The 23,634-nt window shown below is 50.6% G+C and overlaps 1 protein-coding gene across 3 annotated transcripts in view; it reads left to right on the plus strand.

The window, feature by feature from the left end:
* LOC139263112 (mitotic deacetylase-associated SANT domain protein-like) overlaps nt 1–23,634 on the plus strand; it is a 121,246-nt gene continuing 97,612 nt past the window's right edge. The window contains exon 1 of one of the 3 annotated variants that reach the window (XM_070878663.1): nt 1–169. The gene's annotated coding sequence lies outside the window, so the exon portion shown is untranslated. Of the gene's footprint in view, nt 170–980; nt 1,029–8,129; nt 8,217–23,634 lie in introns of those variants that run through there. The other 2 variants (XM_070878664.1, XM_070878667.1) reach the window with 2 other exon arrangements.

Raw genomic sequence — 23,634 nt, forward strand, 5'->3', positions numbered from 1 at the left:
GATTAAGAGAGCTGCGGCGATTTGCAGGGAGTATGTGTGTAAGTTGCGGAAGTTTGGTGCTAAAGGCTTGTGTGGCCCGGATTGTCCAAGCGCTGCCAGCTTTAATGGGCACGGATTAATCCGGATGATTCTTTTGCCAGTTTCCCCGGACTGAAACTGACGTGAGCAGGTGAGCCAAAAGTTTGCAGATGGAAGCTGGGTGCTGTTTGCATTCGGGGCTGCAGTAACTGCTCAATCTTTCACCGTGGTTATGTTCAATGTCTCTCTGCCCTCCCTCCCCCAAAAAACTTTCCAGTAAGTTTCAATTCTACAAAATGCACGGTGTCAAATAAGTTGTGTTGGTTAGAAATATTGTTTTTTACAATGACATACATGTCAAATAAATGCACAAGTTGTGTTGGTTAGAAATATTGTTTTTACAATGACATGCATGTCAAATAAGTGCACAAGCTGTGTTGGTTACAAATATTGTTCTTGCAATCGTGCTTTATGTTAAAAAAAAAGATGCCTTTCCCTTTTCAACACATCGCTTTGACTTTTCACGAACTCAACTCGACTCGCTCTTCCTGTCTTGTGCTCCGACCCGTGCAAGTCAGCCAGCGGAAAGTCCCGGCGTATTTACGGGAATTTAAAAGGGCCCTGTGCCATTTTTGTGTGTGTGTGTCGGCAGCAGGAAGTGGATGTGGGAGATCACAAGGCTTTTTGATTTGAGTTGTGGGGAAGCTGGTGTAATTTCTGCATTGAGCAGCGTGCAAAAAAAGAGGCGGGCATCATACCCAGAGTGCAGGAGCTTGTGTTTGTGTTGTGCACCAATATTGTGCAATGTCCCTTTCCCCCAGAGACAGACAGACACAGAGAGCAGAAACCTTGCAACTGTGTTCGCTCAGCCCCCGATGAGGTAAACTGTATGACTCAGCCTGACACATTGCAAGATCGACACAGCATTGCGATGCTCAGAGGCGGCTGCAGCGAGGAGCTGGTTGCATTTCCAAAACTCTTATTCGGCGGTGGTGCTTACAGATGCACAGGTACGATCTTCCACACAGGATCTCTGCATCTTCACGTGTGGCTTGAAAGAGAAAGTTCTGCTCCACACATTGGCAGGGTCCTGCCTTGGTGTTTTCAGTAAGGTTGAATTATTGCATGCTGGTATATTATATAATTGTTTTAATGCTGTTGCTTTAAACAATGCACTGCTGTCTTGGCTTCAGATGGAACTTGACACCATCCTGTCAGACAGCAAGGGCCAGGCTTGAAGTGAAAATTGAGGAGCCCCAGTCCCCACCTGAAGAGCTGGTTGAAGTTGTAGAGAGGATTGTGTGTGTTATATGGCGGCGTGCAGCCTGCAAGTTGTACAGGGCTTTTCCCACGATCCTTTTAACACCCGTCACTTCGACAATCACCTTTAATACACACACACACAATATCTTGTCTGTTTTTGGACAGTACAGCTGTGTGTGGGCGGGCGGGATCTTTCCAGTTGAACGTGGTATAGAGATTTTTTTTTGGTGTGGGGGTGCGGGGTAAAAGGAAGTGGTTTCATGTCTTGCATTGCAAAACGGAAAGTCTCTCGTTCCAGTGCAGGCGCATTATACCGTGCACAGTTCGTGTTAAGACCGTGTTGGCTTTTTTCTGACAGTGCAGATTTTATTGCGGGACCTACTGTATTGAGCTCAGTGCTGGCAGGGAGAGCCTGATCTCTGGGGCACTTGCAGACTGCTTCACAACTTCCTCTCTGTCCGACTGTCAATTGCACTTTGCTGCTGTAATTTTATTTATTTCCGCCCTGTTATCATCTCTCACCCCAGCACACGGGCACATACAGCAAGAGCATCCCAAGGCACAGCAGTGATAGGGGGTTTCAACTACCCTAATATTAACTGGGATAGAATGAGTGTGAAAGGTATAGAGGGAGCGGAATTCTTCAAATGCATTCAGGAGAACTTTTTTTTTAGCAACACCAACAAGAGGAGAGCGGTTCTGGACTTAGTTTTAGGCACTGAAGCTGGACATGTGGAAGAGGTATCAGTGGGAGAGCATTTCGGTGCTAGTGATCATAATTCAGTTAGATTTAGGGTAGTTATAGAAAAGGACAAACTTAGACCAGGACGACAAGCTCTCAATTGGAGGAAAGCCAATTTTACTAAGCTGAGATGTGATTTAGCCAAGGTGGACTGGAAACAGCTATTGGAAGATAAATCAGTGTCAGAGCAGTGGGAGGCATTCAAGGAGATCCTGAGGGTTCAGAGCAAGTATAGCCCTTTTACCTGCCCAGCTTCATTCCCTAAAAAAAGTCCAGAACCGTGCCCTCTCTTGTTGGGCTTGCTACATATTTGGTAAAAAAGTTCTCCTGTTAATATTAGGGTAGTTGAAACCCCCTATCACTGCTGTGTCTTGGGATGCTCTTGCTGTGTGTACCCGTGCGCTGGGGTGAGAGATGATAACAGGGCTGAAATAAATAAAATTACAGCAGGAAAGAGTAGGACTAACAAATCTAGAGCCCCCTGGATGTCAAGGGGCATACAGAGAGGATAAAGGTAAAAAAGGAGGCTAATGACAGATACCAAGTGCTCAATACTGCAGAAACCCTAGAGCAGTATAGAAAGTGCAGGGGTGAAATTAAAAAGAAAATTAGGAAAGCAAAGAGAGAGCATGAAAAAATATTGGCAAGGAAAATCCAAAGCTGTTTTATAAATACATAAAGAACAAGAGGATAACTAAAGAAAGAGTAGTGCCTATAAGAGACCAAGAGATGCAAAAACTCTCACCACTTTTAAGAGATGGTTGGATGGGCACTTAAAGTGCAGCAACCTGCAGGGTTACGGACCTAGAGCTGGTAATTGGGATTAGACTGGATGACCTTTTGTTGGCCGGTGCAGATATAATGGTAAGTACTGCAGGAAATAGAATACGGCCAGGGTGATCTCCTGGACTAGTTTGTACGCCTGGATGGGGCGGAGAGAAATTTTCACAGATTTTTTTCACCCTAAATTGGCCTGGGTTTTTAATCTGTTTTTTGCCTGTCCCAGGAGATCACATGGCTCCGGTTGGGGTGGAGTGTAGAATATTTCAGTATAAGGGGTGTTGCAGTTGTGTGAGGCGGACTGGTTGGACTGGGTGCTCTTTACCCGCCCGTCATTGTTTATAGGTTTATATGTAACCTTCAGGGCTGCTGACCAAGGGCCGTGCGGCTCTTTGTCGGCCGGCGTGGACACGATGGGCCGAAATGGCCTCCTTCTGCGCTGTAAATTTCTATGTTTCTATAAAGGTAATTTGTGTGAGGAGCTAGAAGACGTGGGTATGGTTCTTAATGAATACTTTGCACCTGTTTTCACAAAAGAGAGGGGTAATGCAGACATTGCAATCAGGGAGCAGTGTAAAATAGTAGATGAAATAAACATAGTGAGAGAGGAAATATTAAGGAGTTTAGCGGCTTTGAAAGTGAATAAATTTTCAGGCCCGGATGAAATGTATCCCAGGCTATTAAGGGAAGCAAAAGAGGAAATAGCAGAGGCTTTGACCATCATTTTTCAATCCTCTGTCGACAAGTGTGGTACTGCAGGACTGCTAACGTTGTACCGTTGTTTAAAAAGGGAGAAAGGGATAGACCGAGTAATTACAGGCCAGTCAGCCTAACCTCAGTGGTGGGAAAATTATTGGAAATAATTCTGAGGGACAGGATAAATCTTCATTTGGAAAGACACAGATTAATCAAGGACAGTCAGCATGGATTTGTTAAGGGAAAGTCGTGTCTGACTAACTTGATTAAATTTTTTGTGGAGGTAACAAGGAGGATCGATGAGGGCAGTATATTTGATGTATTCTATATGGATTTTAGCAAGGCTTTTGATAAGGTCCCACATGGTCACAAAAGTAAAAGCCCATGGGATTCAGGGCAAAGTGGTAAGTTGGATCCAAAATTGGCTCCGAGACAGGAAGCAAAGGGTAATGGTTGATGGGTGTTTTTGTGACTGGAAGGCTTTATTTAGTGGGGTTCTGCAGTGCTCAGCGCTGGGACCCTTGCTTTTTGTGGTGTATATCAATGATTTAGACTTCAATGTAGCGGGTATGATTAAGCAGTTTGCAGATGATACAAAAATTCGCTGTGTGGTTGATAATGAAGAAGAAAGCTGCGGACTGCAGGAAGATATCAATGAACTGGTTAGGTGGGCAGAACAGTGACAAATGGAATTCAATCCGGAGAAGTGTGAGGTAATGCATTTGGGGAGGTCTAACAAGGCAAGGGAATACACATAAGAACATAAGAAATAGGAGCAGGAGTAGGCCACTTGGCCCCTCGAGCCTGCTCCGCCATTCAGTAAGACCATGGCTGACCTGATCTTGGCCTCAACTCCAGATTTCTGCCCTCTCCCCATAATCCTTGACTCCCCTATAGTTCAAAAATCTGTCTCCACCTTAAATATATTCAATGACCCAGCCTCCACAGCTCTCTGGGGCAGAGAATTCTAAATATTCACGACCCTCTGAGAGAAGAAATTCCTCCTCATCTCCATCTTAAATGGGCGACCCCTTATTCTGAAACTCTGCCCCCTAGTTCTAGATTTCCCCTCAGAATCTTGTACGTTTCAATAAGATCATCTCTCATTCTTCTTAACTTCAGTGAGTATAGGCCAAACCTGCTCAACCTTTCCTCATAAGACAATCCCTTCATCTCAGGAATCAGCCTCGTGAACCTTCTCTGAACAGCTTCCAATGCAAGTATTTCCTTCCTTAAATAAAGAGACCAAAACTGTACGCAGTACTCCAGGTGTGGCCTCACTAAACAGTTGTGGCAGGACTTCTCTGCTTTTATACTCCATCCTCCTTGAATTAAGGCCAACATTCCATTTCCCTTCCTGATTACTTGCTGTACCTGCATACTAACTTTTAGTGTTTCATGTACAGGGACCTCTGTACCACAGCATTTTGTAGTCTCTCTCCATTTAAATAATAATTTGTTTTTTTATTTTTCCTACCACATTGTCCCACATTATACTCCATCTACCAAATTTTTGCCCACTCACTTAGCCTGTCTATATCCCTTTGCAAATTTTTTGTGTCCTCCTCACAATTTGCTTTCCCACCCATCTTTGTATCATCAGCAAACTTGGCTACATTACACTCGGTCCCTTCATCCAAGTCATTAATATAGATTGTAAATAGTTGAGGTCCCAGCTCCGATCCCTGCGGCACCCCACTAGTTACAGTTTGGCAACCTGAAAATGACCTATTTATCCCGACTCTCTGTTTTCTGTTAGTTAGCCAATCCTCTATCCACGTTAATATATTACCCCCAACCCCGTGAGCTTTTATCTTGTGTAGTAACCTTTTATGTGGCACCTTATCGAATGCCTTCTGGAAATCCAAATATACCACATCCACTGGTTCCCCCTTATCCACCCTGTTCGTTACATCCTCAAAGAGCACCAGCAAATTTGTCAAACATGATTTCCTTTTCATAAAACCATGCTGACTCTGCTTGATTGTATTCTGATTTTCTAAATGTCCCGCTACTGCTTCCTTAATAATGGACTCCAACTCTTATGTTTATACGCTGTCCCTTCCTGTCACACTCTGGTTATCATTACCCCTATAGCTACCCTGCTCTATTGCCTGCTCCTTTCACTTTGACTTTTTACATTTCCTCTCACTTGAACCCTCCCTCCCACCCCAGTATTTAGTTTAAAGCCCTCGCTACAGCCCTAGTTATTCAATTCGCCAGGACACAGGTCCTAGAACGGTTCAAGTGAAGCCCGTCCCGACGGAACAGCTCCCTCCTATCCCAGTACTGGTGTCAGTGCCCCATGAATCGAAACCCATTTCTCCCACACCAGTCTTTGAGCCATGTGTTCATCTCTCTGATCTTATTGATCCTATGCAAATTTGCTCATCAGCCAGGGAATATTACCTTTGTGGTTCTGCTTTTTAAGTTAATCCCTAGCTGCTCATACTCCCTCAACAGAACCTCTTTCTGTGTCCTACCTATGTCGTTTGGTACCTACATGAACCACGACAACTGTATCTTTCCCCTCCCACTCCAAGTTCCTCTCCAGCCCTGAGGAGTTGCCCTTAACCCTGGCACCGGGCAGGCAACACAGCCTTCGGGACTCACGCTCTCGGCTGCAGAGAACAGTATCTATCCCCCTAACTATACTGTCCCCTACCACTACTACATTTCTATTTACTCCCCCCACTTGAATGGCCCCCTGTACCACGGTGCTGAGATCAGTTTGCTCATCCTCTCTGCAGTCCCTGCCCTCGTCCACACAGGGAGTCAGAGCTTCGAACCTGTTGGACAAGAGCAAGGGCTGAGACACCTCCTCAATGCCTCCTGAGTCCCCATACCTGCCTCACTCATAGTCACACCCTCCTGTCCCTGACCAGGACCAAATTTGAATTTCTTAACCTAAGGTGTGTAATTGCATCCTGGAACACAGTGTCCAGGTAACTCTCCCCCTTCCCGATATGTCGCAGTGTCTGAAGCTCGGACTTCAGCTCATCAACACAGAGCCGAAGTCCCTCAAGCAGCCAACACTTGGTGCAGATATGGTCGCCGTGGATCACACTGGTGCCCACCAGCTCCCACATGTTGCAGCTGCAACACATCACCCGCCCTGCCATCTCTGTTGTATTTTATTTAACGAATTGGATTTTTAATGGTAGGACACTGAGAAGTGTAGAGGACCAGAGGGATCACAGATCCTGCGGATTGCAGGAAGATATCAATGTACTGGTCAGGTGGGAAGAACAGTTAAGAACAGGTCTAACAAGGCAAGGAAATACACATTAAATGGTAGGACACTGAAAAGTGTAGAGGAACAAAGGGACCTTGGCGTGCAGGTCCACAGATCCCTGAAGGTAGCAGGCCAGGTAAATAAGGTGGTTAAGAAGGCATATGGAATACTTGCCTTTATTAGCCGAGGCATAGATAATAAGCGCAGGGAGGTTATGCTTGAACTGTATAAAACACTAGTTAGGCCACAGCTGGAGTACTGCGTGCAGTTCTGATCACCACACTATAGGAAAGATGTGATTTCACTGGAGAGGGTACAGAGCAGATTTACGAGGATGTTGCCTAGTCTAGAGAATTTTGGCTATGAGGAAAGATTGGATAGGCTGGGTTTGTTTTCTTTGGAACAGAGGAGGCTGAGGGGAGATCTTATTGAGCCGTATAAAATTATGAGGGACCCAGATAGAGTGGATAGAAAGGACCTATTTCCCTTAGCAGAGGGACCAATAACCAGGGGGCAGAGATTTAAAGTACTTGGTAGAAGGTTTAGAGGGGATTTGAGGGGAAGTTTCTTCACCCAGAGGGCAGTGAAGGTCTGGAACTCACTGCCTGAAAGGGTGGTAGAGGCAGAAACCCTCACCACATTTAAAAAGTACTTGGATGTGCACTTGAAGTGCCGTAACCTACAGGGCTACGGACCAAGAGCTGGAAAGTGGGATTAGGCTGGGTAGTTCTTTGTGTCCGCACCGGCCGACAATCGGCCAAAATGACCTCCTTCCGAGCAGTAAATTTCTATGATACCCATCGACAGCCACAGGTGTACACATACCAGCGAAATAGGAAATGTCTCAATCGAAAGACAACATCCCTGACAGTGCAGCACTTCCTTTGTACCACACTTTAGTGTCGGCCTGGATTTAGTAGGAACACAATGATGTGGAAATTTGGTGCCGCCTTATTTGGGGCGTTTTCCCTTACAGAGTGGTAATTTTAACACCTTTTAACACCCAGAAATTCGTCAGAATCGGTCGAAGAGCTGACAGGTGCTAAATCAGCCGTTGCACACCAGAGATGGGGGGCGATAAAGAAAATGCCAGCACTAAATTTAACGGAGTCATTGCGCATGCACTGAACTCCGGTTCAGATCCCGGGAAAAGCCGAGTCTTAAAGACTCGGCACGGTAATGTACTTGTTAAAGTTTTCACAATCACTGGTTTTCAAGCCGCACTGTTATGTCTGCCTGTCGCTGCAAACTGGGAGGCTCACGCACTGTGTGTAAACGTTGCACTGACTGTGACCTCCGAGGGAAGCACTTCTTCATTCCTTTAAGTAGCCACCAATTAACGACTCTGCAAGCCTGTACCAACGTTGTTCATGGCGGCCGCACCGAATTTACCGACCGGGGCACAAGCGTGGCCGTTGCCCCAGGAATAAGTCAGGATCGGAGCGATCGTCAACAGCCGGGCGCTACTGGTTTGTGCCCCCGGTGAGCCTCGAATGAATTTTCTGTCGGGGCGCTAAACACTGCGCTCCCGGTTGGTAACCTCTTACGCCCCATTAACGCCCCCTCTGGTCGCTACCTGAGGCATTAGACAACCGGAAATCCAGCCCGATATTCATTATTCTGCTGTCAGTTTCGAAACACTGCTCCCTCTTTAGCTCTGATACTTGGATTTAACCCTGGCCCATGGAGAGATGGATTTAACCCTGGCCCATAGAGCGATGGATTTAACCCTGGCCCATGGAGAGATGGATTTAACCCCGGTCCATAGAGCGATGGATTTAACCCTGGCCCATAGCGAGATGGATTTAACCCTGGCCCATAGAGAGATGGATTTAACTCTGGCCCATAGCGAGATGGATTTAACCCTGGCCCATAGAGAGATGGATTTAACCCTGGCCCATGGAGAGATGGATTTAACCCTGGCTCATAGAGAGATGGATTTAACCCTGGCCCATGAAGAGATGGATTTAACCCTGGCCCATAGAGAGATGGATTTAACCCTGGCCCATAGAGAGATGGATTTAAACCTGGCCCATAGAGAGATGGATTTAACCCTGGCCCATGGAGAGATGGATTTAACCCTGGCCCATAGAGAGATGGATTTAACCCTGGCCCATAGAGAGATGGATTTAACCCTGGCCCATAGAGAGATGGATTTAACCCTGGCCCATGGAGAGATGGATTTAACCCTGGCCCATAGAGAGATGGATTTAACCCTGGCCCATAGAGAGATGGATTTAAACCTGGCCCATAGAGAGATGGATTTAACCCTGGCCCATGGAGAGATGGATTTAACCCTGGCCCATGGAGAGATGGATTTAACCCTGGCCCATGGAGAGATGGATTTAACCCTGGCCCATAGAGAGATGGATTTAACCCTGGCCCATAGAGAGATGGATTTAACCCTGGCCCATAGAGAGATGGATTTAATCCTGGCCCATAGAGAGATGGATTTAACCGTGGCCCATAGAGAGATGGATTTAACCCTGGCCCATGGAGAGATGGCTGTCGTCTTTCTGTGTCGGCTCTGTGGGTTCTCAGTGAATTTGGCACAGTTTGCCATTTAATTGGTAATTGATGATAATTGTCAAAAGAAGCAGGTGGGAGATGAGGACTACAACATTTAATGTAGTGTGACATTAGGATCTGGAACGCACTGCCTGAAAGGGTGGAGGGAGCAGATTCAACTATATCTTTCCAAAGGGATTGCGTAAATATTTCAAGGAAAGCAAATGAGCAGGGCGATGAGGAAAGAGCTGGCGGGGTGTGGGACTAATTGGGTAGCTCTTTCAATGAGCCAGCACAGGGACTTGAGCCTCCTGTGCTGTATTATTCTACGATTCTATGATTTGGGTAACGACGTTTCTCCTGAATTCCCTATTGTATTTATTAGTGACTGTTTTATATTGATGGCCCCTAGTTTTGGACTCTCTACATCTGCAGATGACTCTCTACATTGCAGATGACACAAAGATTAGTGGGAAAGCGGGTTGTGTAGAGGACACAGAGAGGCTGCAAAGAGATTTAGATAGGCTAAGTGAATGGGCTAAGGTTTGGCAGATGGAATACAATGTCGGAAAATGTGAGGTCATCCACCTTGGGAAAAAAAACAGTAAAAGGGAATATTATTTGAATGGGAAGAAATTACAACATGCTGCGTTGCAGAGGGACCTGGGGGTCCTTGTGCATGTATCCCAAAAAGTTAGTTTGCAGGTGCAGCAGGTAATCAGGAAGGCGAATGGATTGTTGGCCTTCATTGCGAGAGGGATGGAGTACAAAAGCAGGGAGGTCCTGCTGCAACTGTACAGGGTATTGGTTAGGCCGCACCTGGAGTACTGCGTGCAGTTTTGGTCACCTTACTTAAGGAAGGATATACTGGCTTTGGAGGGGGTACAGAGACGATTCACTAGGCTGATTCCGGAGATGAGGGGGTTACCTTATGATGATAGATTGAGTAGACTGGGTCTTTACTCGTTGGAGTTCAGAAGGATGAGGGGTGATCTTATAGAAACATTTAAAATAATGAAAGGGATAGACAAGATAGAGGCGGAGAGGTTGTTTCCACTGGTCGGGGAGACTAGAAATAGGGGGCACAGCCTCAAAATAAGGGGGAGCCAATTTAAAACAGAGTTGAGAAGGAATTTCTTCTCCCAGAGGGTTGTTAATCTGTGGAATTCTCTGCCCAAGGAAGCAGTTGAGGCTAGCTCATTAAATGTATTCAAGTCACAGATAGATATATTTTTAACCAATAAGGGAATTAAGGGTTACGGGGAGAGGGCGGGTAAGTGGAGCTGAGTCCACGGCCAGATCAGCCATGATCTTATTGAATGGCAGAGCAGGCTCGAGGGGCTAGATGGCCTACTCCTGTTCCTAATTCTTATGTTCTTATGTTCTTATGTACATCCAATTGATTCCTTTCTTAATTTAATAGACCTCTATCAAGTCACCCCTCAGCCTTCTATGTGCTAGAGGCTCGAAGGGCCGAATGGCCTACTCCTGCACCTATTTTCTATGTTTCATTTTCTATGAGTCCCAGCCTGTTCAGTCGTTCCTGATAAGTATATCTTCCCAGTTCTGCTGTCATCCTTGTGAAACCTTTCTGCACCTTATCCAGTGCCTCTCCATCCTCCGTGTTAATATGGAGGCCAAAACTGTGCACGGTGCTCCACGTGTGGTCTAACCAAGGTTCGACACAAGTTTAACACAACTTCTCTGTAATAAAGCTGGCTTGGATAGACTGGATGCGGGGAGGATGTTTCCCCTGGCTGGCAAGTCTAGAACAAGGGGTCACAGTCTCAGGATACGGGGTAGGAAATTTAGGACTGAGATGAGGAGAAATGTTTTCACTCAGAGGGTGGTGAACCTGTGGAATTCTCTACCACAGAACGCTGTGGAGGCCAAGTCACTCAATATATTCAAGAGGGAGAAAGATAGATTTTTAGAAACAAAAGGCATCAAGGGGTATGGGGGAAAAGCAAGAATATGGTGTTGAGATAGAGGATCAGCCATGATCATATTGAATGGCGGTGCAGACTTGAAGGGCCGAATGGCCTACTACTGCTCCTATTTTCTATGTTTCTATGTAAGGCAGGAGTGTAGAAATCAACTAAACAAACGCATGTGGGCTTTGTAAAACAGGATCTGCGAGAGTGACTCATTCCTCTGGTGAACTCCAGGGTCAGCAGCAAGTGTTGGCAGCACTCCTGTAATAGTTGGTCAGCCTAAATGCAGTGCAATTGCAAAAGGTACATGTGGCTGGAATATGATAAGCAGCTTAAACGGGTTATCCAGAGCTGCAGTGTTTCACTGCATGTCATACTGCTTTGTCGATTCAGTCTCTCTTTTTATCGCTGCCTCACATTTTCAGCAAACATGCTTAAGCTTTACACAAGGACAGCGAGGCTTTTCTGAATAGAATTCATTTCAATCCTGAACTTTATACTTTGCCGTTACACTGGGCTCTTGCACTGCCTGCTTGAGAAAGATTGTCCAATTTCTCCGGGCGTGAGTACCGAGGGAGCTCTGCACTGTCGCAGATGACTTATTTCGGATGAGACGTTAAACCGAGGCCTTGTCTACCCTCTCAGGTGGATGTAAATGATCCGACGGCACTATTTGTAGAGCAGGGGAGTTGTAACCGGTGTGCTGGTCAATATTTGTCCCTCAACCAACTTCACTGAAACAGATTATCTGGTCATTATCACATTGCTGTTTGTGGGAGCTTGCTGTGCGCAAATTGGCTGCTGTGTTTCCCACATTACAACAGTGACTACACTCCAAAAGTACTTCATTGGCTGTAAAGCACTTTGGGATGTCTTGAGGTCGTGAAAGGCGCTATATAAATGCAAGTCCCTTATTTTTTAAAAGAGGTAGTGGGCTGGATTTCCCGGTCCTGTCCGCTCCTGTTTGTGCCCCAGTGGGGCGGCAATGGCGGCGGTGAGCTGTTCCGGGCCGGCGGCCAGCTTTCAGCGCCCCGCCCCCCGCCGAGGTTTTCGGGGCCGGTTTCGACGAGGCGCGGAGCATTACCGCCCGGGAGAGGCGAGCCGGTGTGCAATGCCCCTGGTTATGACACCAGCTCGATTTGTGACTCCGCCCGATCCGTACGCCCCGCAGCGCCCCCTGCTGGGACCGCCTGGGAAAGCGGGCAGACCGACCTTTACCGGCCGCAGTGAGGCCAGTAATGTCCACCTCGGGTAAGTGTGACTGGTTTTATTTTGTGATTTATGTTGTGCGGTGTGGGCTATGTATTGGGAATGTTTTGGGTGTTTCAGGTTTGTCTCTCTCCCCTGGCCCCTCTCAGGGCGCTCCCAGACCGGCTGTTTAGCTCGGGATTGTCCCTTGCTCAGCCGGCCTAGCGCCCTGAGAGAGGTGTGTAACTCCTCCCTTAGCGCCCCGCCCCACACTCAGGGCCCAGCTGACCAATTTTGCTGCCTGAGGCGCAAACTGTTCCTGGGCGCAGACTTTACCGCCCCGCCGCCATTACCGCCCCGAAATCAGCAACGCCCAAAATCCATGGCCTCTGGTGCTGTGACCAAATGTGAGTCTGGGCTTAGCGGTAGCACTCTTGTCAGTAGAGTCACAAAGTTGCAGGTTCAAGCCCCAGTCCAGGACTTGAGGCCTGAAATCTCACTGTGCTTCTCGTGGTACTGTGCTGTAAGTTGGGTCGGAGACTGTCAGAAACAGGGGGAACTCGAAGGTGTTTTTGCAAGTTTTCCGGAGGTGCTCTAAGAACGTTTGGCCACCCCTTACAATTCAACTGATGTGCTAACAGTGGGTATTTCTGGTGGGATTTCCCCCAGCTGGCTCTGGATGGGGACTTAGCGTATCAGTGGGGGCCATTGAGATGAGGTGTGCTGGTTTCACGATAAGAACATAAGAAATAGGAGCAGGAGTAGGCCATTCGGCCCCTCGAGCCTGCTCCGCCATTCAATAAGATCACGGCTGATCTTCTACCTCAACTCCACTTTCCCGCCCAATCCCCATATTCCTTGATTCCCTTAATATTCAAAAATCTAGCGATCTGTGTCTTGAATATACTCAACGACTGAGCCTCCACAGCCCTCTGGGGCAGAGAATTCTAAACATTCACCACCCTCTGAGTGAAGACACTTCTCCTCATCTCAGTCCTAAATGGCCGACCCCTTATTCTGAGACTGTGACCCCTGGTTCTGGACTGTCCAGCCAGAGGAAACATCCTCCCTGCACCTACCCTGTCAAACCCTGAGTTCAGATACGCTGGGCTTCATTTCTGGAGCAGCGCGGGAGTTTCTAATGTACACAGCGGACTCACCTGCTGAAAAACTGGTCTCGGCTTAAAAATGGGGCCTTGTGTCAACACCTGTAAGGCGTGGGGGGGAGTAGGGTAGCCAAGCTGCCAGGGTGGCACAGGATTCTCCAGCAATTAAAGGTTAATCTCCCAAACACTGCAAGCAACCCCGCAGGAAAACCATAGGGGCATTGTGTATTCTTGTCATTTTCTTCAAACACTTTTGTTTATTAGTTATAAAATTTATGGGGTACTTTGTTTTAAAGACTTGTTTACTGGGTGGGGCAGTTGGAAGTGGGAGCTCATGTACTGAAAACTCCAGCAATACATCCAACCAGCCTTGGCAAGCCCATGGTGGGAGTGTGCAGGGCTGGTATTGTTGTTGCCTTTTTCACTGTAGCTATTTGTACTGCACTTTTTTTGACAGACATGCGACAAGCCCCGCCCCTGTCAAGCTCCGCCCTCCCCCCTTCCCGGCCCCCGAATCATTCCGTCCACGTGGTGCCAAGAATCAGGACCTGAGGCTCGAGATTCAGCTGAGGGCCCGACTCTCTCTCCCCCGCACCGACCCCGATTCCTCTCGGGGGAACTCGAGAGCGACGGTGGGGGGCCGAGAGGCTGGGGGGGGTGGTGAGAGTGTGAGAGAGGCTGGGGGGGGTGAGAGTGAGAGAGGCTGGGGGGGGGGGGCGAGAGTGAGAGAGAGGCTGGAGGGGGCGAGAGTGAGAGAGAGGCTGGGGGGGCGAGAGTGAGAGACAGGCTGGCGGGTGGCGAGGGTGTGAGAGGCTGGGAGACGAGAATGTAGGAGAGACTGGGGGGGCGAGTGTGTGAGAGAGGCTGGGGGACGAGAGTGAGAGAGAGGCTGGGGGGGCGAGAGTGAGAGAGAGGCTGGGGGGGCGAGAGTGAGATAGAGGCTGGGGGGCGAGAGAGAGGCTGGGGGGGCAAGAGTGAGAGAGAGACTGGGAGACGAGAGTGAGAGAGAGGCTGGGGGGGCGAGAGAGTGAGAGAGCAGGGGGCGAGTGAGTGAGAGCTGGGGGGGGAGAGAGTGAGAGAGAGGCTGGGGGGTGGTGAGAGTGAGAGAGACTGGGGGGAGAGAGAGAGAGGCTGGGAAACGAGAGTGAGAGAGAGGCTGGGGGGGCGAGTGAGTGAGAGCTGGGGGGGGAGAGAGTGAGAGAGAGGCTGGGGGGGGGCGAGAGTGAGAGAGGCTGGGGGGAGAGAGTGAGAGAGGCTGGGGGGAGAGAGAGAGAGGCTGTGGGGGGCGAGAGTGAGAGAGGCTGTGGGGAGAGAGAGTGAGAGAGGCTGTGGGGGGGCGAGAATGAGAGAGGCTGTGGGGAGAGAGAGTGAGAGAGGCTGTGGGGAGAGAGAGTGAGAGAGGCTGTGGGGGGGCGAGAATGAGAGAGGCTGTGGGGAGAGAGAGTGAGAGAGGCTGTGGGGAGAGAGAGTGAGAGAGGCTGGGGGGAGAGAGTGAGAGAGGCTGGGAGGCGAGAGTGAGAGAGGATGGGGGGAGAGAGTGAGAGAGGCTGGGGGGCGAGAGTGAGAGAGGCTGGGGGGCGAGAGTGAGAGAGGCTGGGGGGAGAGAGTGAGAGAGGCTGGGGGGCGAGAGTGAGAGAGGCTGGGAGGCGAGAGTGAGGGAGGATGGGGGGCGAGAGTGAGAGAGGCTGGGGGGCGAGAGTGAGAGAGGCTGGGGGGCGAGAGTGAGAGAGGCTGGGGGGAGAGAGTGAGAGAGGCTGGGGGGCGAGAGTGAGAGAGGCTGGGGGGGGCGAGAGTGAGAGAGGCTGGGGGGCGAGAGTGAGAGAGGCTGGGGGGCGAGAGTGAGAGAGGCTGGGGGGCGAGAGTGAGAGAGGCTGGGGGGAGAGAGTGAGAGAGGCTGGGGGGAGAGAGTGAGAGAGGCTGGGGGGCGAGAGTGAGAGAGGCTGGGGGGGGCGAGAGTGAGAGAGTCTGGGGGGAGAGAGTGAGAGAGGCTGGGGGGCGAGAGTGAGAGAGGCTGGGGGGCGAGAGTGAGAGAGGCTGGGGGGGGCGAGAGTGAGAGAGGCTGGGGGGGGGCGAGAGTGAGAGAGGCTGGGGGGGGCGAAGTGAGAAAGGCTGGGGGGCGAGAGTGAGAGAGGCTGGGGGGGGCGAGAGTGAGAGAGGCTGGGGGGCGAGAGTGAGAGAGGCTGGGGGGAGAGAGTGAGAGAGGCTGGGGGGGGCGAGAGTGAGAGAGGCTGGGGGGAGAGAGTGAGAGAGGCTGGGGGGCGAGAGTGAGAGAGGCTGGGGGGGGCGAGAGTGAGAGAGGCTGGGAGGGGGCGAGAGTGAGAGAGGCTGGGGGGGGCGAAGTGAGAAAGGCTGGGGGGCGAGAGTGAGAGAGGCTGGGGGGGCGAGAGTGAGAGAGGCTGGGGGGCGAGAGTGAGAGAGGCTGGGGGGAGAGAGTGAGAGAGGCTGGGGGGAGAGAGTGAGAGAGGCTGGGGGGGGCGAGAGTGAGAGAGGCTGGGGGGAGAGAGTGAGAGAGGCTGGGGGGCGAGAGTGAGAGAGGCTGGGGGGGGCGAGAGTGAGAGAGGCTGGGGGGCGAGAGTGAGAGAGGCTGGGGGGCGAGAGTGAGAGAGGCTGGGGGGCGAGAGTGAGAGAGGCTGGGGGGAGAGAGTGAGAGAGGCTGGGAGGCGAGAGTGAGAGAGGCTGGGGGACGAGAGTGAGAGAGGCTGGGGGGAGAGAGTGAGAGAGGCTGGGGGGGGCGAGAGTGAGAGAGGCTGGGGGGCGAGAGTGAGAGAGGCTGGGGGGAGAGAGTGAGAGAGGCTGGGGGGGGCGAGAGTGAGAGAGGCTGGGGGGGGCGAGAGTGAGAGAGGCTGTGGGACGAGAGTGAGAGAGGCTGGGGGGAGAGAGTGAGAGAGGCTGGGGGGGGCGAGAGTGAGAGAGGCTGGGGGGAGAGAGTGAGAGAGGCTGGGGGGCGAGAGTGAGAGAGGCTGGGGGGCGAGAGTGAGAGAGGCTGGGGGGAGAGAGTGAGAGAGGCTGGGAGGCGAGAGTGAGAGAGGCTGTGGGACGAGAGTGAGAGAGGCTGGGGGGAGAGAGTGAGAGAGGCTGGGGGGGGCGAGAGTGAGAGAGGCTGGGAGGCGAGAGTGAGAGAGGCTGGGGGGAGAGAGTGAGAGAGGCTGGGAGGCGAGAGTGAGAGAGGCTGTGGGACGAGAGTGAGAGCGGCTGGGGGGAGAGAGTGAGAGAGGCTGGGGGGGGCGAGAGTGAGAGAGGCTGGGGGGGGCGAGAGTGAGCGAGGCTGGGGGGGGCGAGAGTGAGCGAGGCTGGGGGGAGAGAGTGAGAGAGGCTGGGGGGAGAGAGTGAGAGAGGCTGGGGGGGGCGAGAGTGAGAGAGGCTGGGGGCGAGAGTGAGAGAGGCTGGGGGGGGCGAGAGTGAGAGAGGCTGGGGGGAGAGAGTGAGAGAGGCTGGGGGGGGGCGAGAGTGAGAGAGGCTGGGGGGGGCGAGAGTGAGAGAGGCTGGGGGGCGAGAGTGAGAGAGGCTGGGGGGGGCGAGCGTGAGAGAGGCTGAGGGGGGCGAGAGTGAGAGAGGCTGGGGGGGCGAGAGTGAGAGAAGCTGGGGGCGAGAGTGAGAGAGGCTGGGGGGGGGCGAGAGTGAGAGAGGCTGGGGGCGAGAGTGAGAGAGGCTGGGGGTGGGGGCAGTGAGACACGGTGGGGTGGGGGGCTGGGAGGATCGGAGGGGAGAGAGAGAACTCGGGGAAGACTGATCACATTCTTCCAATCTCTACAAGGGACATCATTGGAGTGGATGAAATCCAGATGTCATGACACTGTCACTACTCACTTCATACCCAATAAACCTGTTAACACAATACCTGCCCCATCTATGGTGGGGTGCGGGGGCGGGAGGATGCACTTGGACTCTGGTAAGGCACTTCGGCTGGGGGAGGCATGTACTTGGACTGGGGTAAGGCACTTTGGTTGGGGGAGGTGTGTACTTGTACTGGGGTAAGGCACTTCGGCTGGGGGAGGCGTGTACTTGTACTGGGGTAAGGCACTTCGGCTGGGGGAGGCATGTACTTGCACTGGGGTAAGGCACTTTGGTTGGGGGAGGTGTGTACTTGTACTGGGGTAAGGCACTTCGGCTGGGGGAGGCGTGTACTTGTACTGGGGTAAGGCACTTCGGCTGGGGGAGGCATGTACTTGCACTGGGGTAAGGCACTTTGGCTGGGGGAGGCATGTACTTAGAAACATAAAAACATAGAAAATAGGTGCAGGAGTAGGCCATTCGGCCCTTCTAGCCTGCACCGCCATTCAATGAGTTCATGGCTGAACATTCAACTTCAGTACCCCATTCCTGCTTTCTCGCCATATCCCTTGATCCCCCTAGTAGTAAGGACCTCATCTAACTCCTTTTTAAATATATTTAGTGAATTGGCCTCAACAACTTTCTGTGGTAGAGAATTCCACAGGTTCACCACTCTCTGGGTGAAGAAGTTCCTCCGCATCTCGGTCCTAAATGGCTTACCCCTTATCCTTAGACTGTGACCTCTGGTTCTGGACTTCCCCAACATTGGGAACATTCTTCCTGCATCTAACCTGTCTAACCCCGTCAGAATTTTAAATGTTTCTATGAGGTCCCCTCTCATTCTTCTGAACTCCAGTGAATACAAGCCCAGTTGATCCAGTCTTTCTTGATAGGTCAGTCCCGCCATCCTGGGAATCAGTCTGGTGAACCTTCGCTGCACTCCCTCAATAGCAAGAATGTCCTTCCTCAGGTTAGGAGACCAAAACTGTACACAATACTCCAGGTGTGGCCTCACCAAGGCCCTGTACAATTGTAGCAACACCTCCCTGCCCTTGTACTCAAATCCCCTCGCTATGAAGGCCAACATGCCATTTGCTTTCTTAACCGCCTGCTGTACCTGCATGCCAACCTTCAATGACTGATGTACCACGACACCCAGGTCTCTTTGCACCTCCCCTTTTCCTAATCTGTCACCATTCAGATAATAGTCTGTCTCTCTGTTTTTACCACCAAAGTGGATAACCTCACATTTATCCACATTATACTTCATCTGCCATGCATTTGCCCACTCACCTGACCTATCCAAGTCGCTCTGCAGCCTCACAGCATCCTCCTCGCAGCTCACACTGCCACCCAACTTAGTGTCATCCGCAAATTTGGAGATATTACATTTAATCCCCTCATCTAAATCATTAATGTACAGTGTAAACAGCTGGGGCCCCAGCACAGAACCTTGCGGTACCCCACTAGTCACTGCCTGCCATTCTGAAAAGTACCCATTTACTCCTACTCTTTGTTTCCTGTCTGACAACCAGTTCTCAATCCATGTCAGTACACTACCCCCAATCCCATGTGCTCTAACTTTGCACATCAATCTCTTGTGTGGGACCTTGTCGAACGCCTTCTGAAAGTCCAAATATACCACATCAACTGGTTCTCCCTTGTCCACTCTACTGGAAACATCCTCAAAAAATTCCAGAAGATTTGTCAAGCATGATTTCCCTTTCACAAATCCATGCTGACTTGGACCTATCATGTCACCTCTTTTCAAATGCACTGCTATGACATCCTTAATAATTGATTCCATCATTTTACCCACTACCGATGTCAGGCTGACCGGTCTATAATTCCCTGTTTTCTCTCTCCCTCCTTTTTTAAAAAGTGGGGTTCCATTGGCTACCCTCCACTCTATAGGAACTGATCCAGAGTCTATGGAATGTTGGAAAATAACTGTCAATGCATCCACTATTTCCAAGGCCACCTCCTTAAGTACTCTGGGATGCAGTCCATCAGGCCCTGGGGATTTATCGGCCTTCAATCCCATCAATTTCCCCAACACAATTTCCCGGCTAATAAGGATTTCCCTCAGTTCCTCCTCCTTACTAGACCCCCCGACCCCTTTTATAACCGGAAGGTTGTTTGTGTCCTCCTTCGTGAATACCGAACCAAAGTACTTGTTCAATTGGTCCGCCATTTCTTTGTTCCCCGTTATGACTTCCCCTGATTCTGACTGCAGGGGACCTACGTTTGTCTTTACTAACCTTTTTCTCTTTACATATCTATAGAAAGTTTTGCAATCCGTCTTAATGTTCCCTGCAAGCTTCTTCTCATACTCCATTTTCCCTGCCCTAATCAAACCCTTTGTCCTCCTCTGCTGAGTTCTAAATTTCTCCCAGTCCCCGGGTTCGCTGCTATTTCTGGCCAATTTGTATGCCACTTCCTTGGCTTTAATACTATCCCTGATTTCCCTTGATAGCCACGGTTGAGCCACCTTCCCTTTTTTATTTTTATGCACTGGGGTAAGGCACTTCAGCTGGGGGAGGCATGTATTTGCACTGGGGTAAGACACTTCAGCTGGGGGAGGCGTGTACTTGCACTGGGGTAAGGCACTTCAGCTGGGGGAGGCATGTATTTGCACTGGGGTAATGCACTTTGGCTAGGGGAGGCATGTACTTGGACTGGGGTAAGGTTGTACTTGGACTGGGGTACGGCACTTTGACTGGGGGAAGCATGTACTTGGACTGGGGTAGGGCACTTTGACTGGGGGAGGCATGTAGTTGGACTGGGGTAAGGCACTTCGGCTGGCCCTTGCTGTCTTCTGGGGAGCTCTGTCCTCTGTCGCTTCAGGAGATCAAAGTGGATCGAGTTACAATTTGCAAAATCAGTGAGACCTTGGGATGGGCGGTTCAAGTTACACATTCCTGTGAAACATCAGGGTGTGGCTTATCCTCCAAAGGGACCAATCATAGACAAAGGATGGAGCATAGTGGCCATTTTGGCAGTACAAATAAGCACATCCTTGTTTTATGTCTAATTTCAGTCTCGTCTTTGTTTTTGTTTGGGCTTGCCGATCTCTGATATTGCCAGCCGTGGCTCAGTGGGTAGCACCTCGCCCGTGAGTCAGAAGGTTGTGAGTTCAAGTCCCACTCCAAGGACCTCACCATGTAATTTAGGCTGACGCTCCAGTGCAGCGCCGAGGGAGTGCTGCACTGTCGGAGGTGCCGTCTTTTGGGTGGGACATTAAACCGAGGCCCCGTCTGCTCTCTCAGGCGGATGTAACAGATCTCACGGCACTATTCGGTGTCCTGGCCAATATTTTTCATTCAATCAACACCACTAAAAACACTAGTGGGGGGGTAGAAGTTCGGTCGCGGTGTCCCGGGCCGAGTGGTAAATTTTGAGGCGGCAAATGGCTTGCGTCTACCGCCGCAAAATTCATCAGCTGAGCCCAGAGTTTGGAGCGGGGCGCTAAGAGAGGATTTACACGCCTCTCTCAGGGCGTTCGGCCGGCTGAGCAAGGGGAAATCCCGAGCTGAAGAGCCGGCCTCGGAGCACCATAACAGAGGCCTGGGGGAGGGCGGGGGGAACCTGAAATAAAAACACCAAAAACATTCCCAATGCATAGCTCACACCACAACATAAATCGCAAAAACAAATTACAAAACCAATCACACTTACCTTGGGTAGACATTCCTTCCCTCACCGTGGCCGCTACAACTCGGACTGCCCGCTTTCATAGGCGTTCCCAGCAGGGGGCGCTGTGGGGCGCTATGGGTCGGGCGGGAGTCACAAATCGAGCCGGTGCTTTGCACACTGGCTCACCTCTCCCGGACGGTAATGCCCCCCACCCCCCGTCAATACTGGCCCCGAATGTCCCGGCGGGGCGTTGGAAGCTGGCCACCCGGGCATAGCTGCTTTCCGCCGCCATTACTGCCCCTCTGGGGTGCTAACGGGCGGCAGAAGAACAAATTTCCAGCCCATTATCTGCTCAAACTGCTGTTTGTGGGAGCTTGCCATGTGCAGTTTGACTGCCGCGTTTCCTACATTATAACACAGCGACTACACTTCAAAAAGCACCTCTTGAGCTGTAAAGCGCTTTTAAACATCTTGAGGTCGTGAAAGGCGCTATATAAAGGCACAATCATTTTTTCTTGTGATGGTGTTTGGAGAACCACTGCGATCTTTACCTGCGATGTGTGCTGTTACGTTTAACTGGCCCACCCCTTTAAGGCCATTGCTCAGGATGTATCCTGATGTCCATCGGATGTGAATTGCTGTTGCTGAGAGAAAGTTCTTTTTGATTGTCAGTTGCTCGCAAATCTGGAGCGAGGCCAGGTTCACAAGATCAAAAGTCCCACTGGAAGTGACTGGCTTTCTTGGAAACGTTTTCTTTTGATTTTAAGGTTGTTTGGTTGCGATTTGTTACTGTTACTGTTACTGTTACAAAGACACCCTCAAAGCCTCCCTGATAAAGTGCAACATCCCCACTGACACCTGGGAGTCCCTGGCCATAGACCAGTCCGACGTGGAGGAAGTGCATCTGGGAGGGCGCTGAGCACCTCAAGTCTCATCGCCGAGAGCATGCAGAAACCAAGCGCAGGCAACGGAAGGAGCTTGCGGCAAACCAGTCCCACCCTCCCTTACCCTCAACGACTGTCTGTCCCACCTGTGACAGAGACTGTGGCTCTCGTATTGGACTGTTCAGTCATCTAAGGACTCATTCTAAGAGTGGAAGCAAGTCTTCCTTGATTCCGAGGCACTGCCTATGATGATGAATAGGAACATTTGGGACAGGAGGAGGCCATTCAGCCCCTTTGAGCCTGTTTTGCCATTGCATTAGCTCATGGCTGATCTGTAACTCAACTTCCATTTGCCTGCCTTTGCTCCATATCCTTACCTTACAAACATTGATCAACCGCAGTATTGAAAGCTCCAATTGACCCCTGCATCCACAGCCTTTTGGGGAGAGAGTTCCAGATTCCCGCCACCCTTTGTGTGTTGGTGCTCCCTGATTTCACTCCTGAACCAACTCTAAAGAAAGGACTTTTACCACGTTTCTTAGAAATGTTTTGAAAGCATTTCACATGCAATTCGTTGGTTTGAAGAGTAGGTGAATGTGAGACACCATTTTGTGCACAGCAAGCTCCCACAAACAGGAATGATGTGAATGAGCAGTTAATCGGTTTTACATTTGGTGATCGTTAAGAGACAAATATCGGCCAGAACATCAGCCTGTTCCACTTCCGAGAATGCCAAGGAATATTACATCAACCAGAACAGGCAGGCTGGGCCCTGGTCTCATTGGAAGGGTGGTACTTCTTGCCACTGCTGCACTGCACAGATCATTAGAGGCAGTCCCTCGGAATCGAGGAAGTCTTGCTTCCACTCTTAGAATGAGTCCTTAGGTGACTGAAGAGTCCAATACGAGAACCACAGTCCCTGTCACAGGTGGGACAGACAGTGGTTGAGGGAAGGGGAGGGTGGGACTGGTTTGCCGCACGCTCTTTCCGCTAACTGCGCTTGATTTCTGCATGCTGTCGGTGATGAGACTCGAGGTGCTCAGCGCTCTCCCAGATGCATTTCCTCCACTTAGGGCGGTCTTTGGCCAGGGACTCCCAGGTGTCAGTGGGGATGTTACACTTTGTCAGGGAGGCTTTGAGGGTGTCCTTGTAATGTTTCCTCTGCCCACCTTTGACTCGTTTGGCATGAAGGAGTTCTGAGTAGAGCGCTTGCTTTGGGAGTCTCGTGTCTGGCATGCGAACTATGTGGCCTGCCCAGCGGAGCTGATCAAGTGTGATCAGTGCTATTATGGTTGGATAACTCCTCTGCTCTTCTTCGCAATGGGATCTTTTACATCCACCTGAGAGGGCAGATGGGGCCTCGGTTTAACGTCTCATCCAAAAGACGGCACCTCCGACAGTACAGCACTCCCTCAGCCCTGCACTGGAGTATCAGCCTAGATTTTTTTATGTGCTTAAGTTCCTGGAGTGGGACTTGAACCCACAACCTTCTGACACAGAGGTGAGAGTGCTACCCACTGAGCCACAGCTGACACAAGGTCAGGCATGTTATACTATGTACTGCATGATGTAGTATTCTGCTGCTAAGGTCGTGCTTAAGGTAATTTAGAGTCTCATTGTCATTAAGTGAAAATGGACAGAGGCCATGCCGAGTTCAGTTGTTGCTTTGTCAGGAACCTTTGCAGATTGGACTTGTCAGTTTCGCAGTGGAGGTTAGAGGTGTGGGTCAGCAGCACCCAGCTTTTTATTATGCACGTGTAACGTTATGTAACACCTGGAGTAGAATGAGTGTTACTTAATAGATTACCAGTGGATCTCCTGCGGTTTGTTCACGGTGAGCTGGAAGGTGCTTCGCTTTATCCCATGTAATGTA

This window comes from Pristiophorus japonicus, chromosome 4 (assembly GCF_044704955.1).
Source record: "Pristiophorus japonicus isolate sPriJap1 chromosome 4, sPriJap1.hap1, whole genome shotgun sequence".
Classification (NCBI taxonomy): Eukaryota; Metazoa; Chordata; class Chondrichthyes; family Pristiophoridae; genus Pristiophorus; species Pristiophorus japonicus.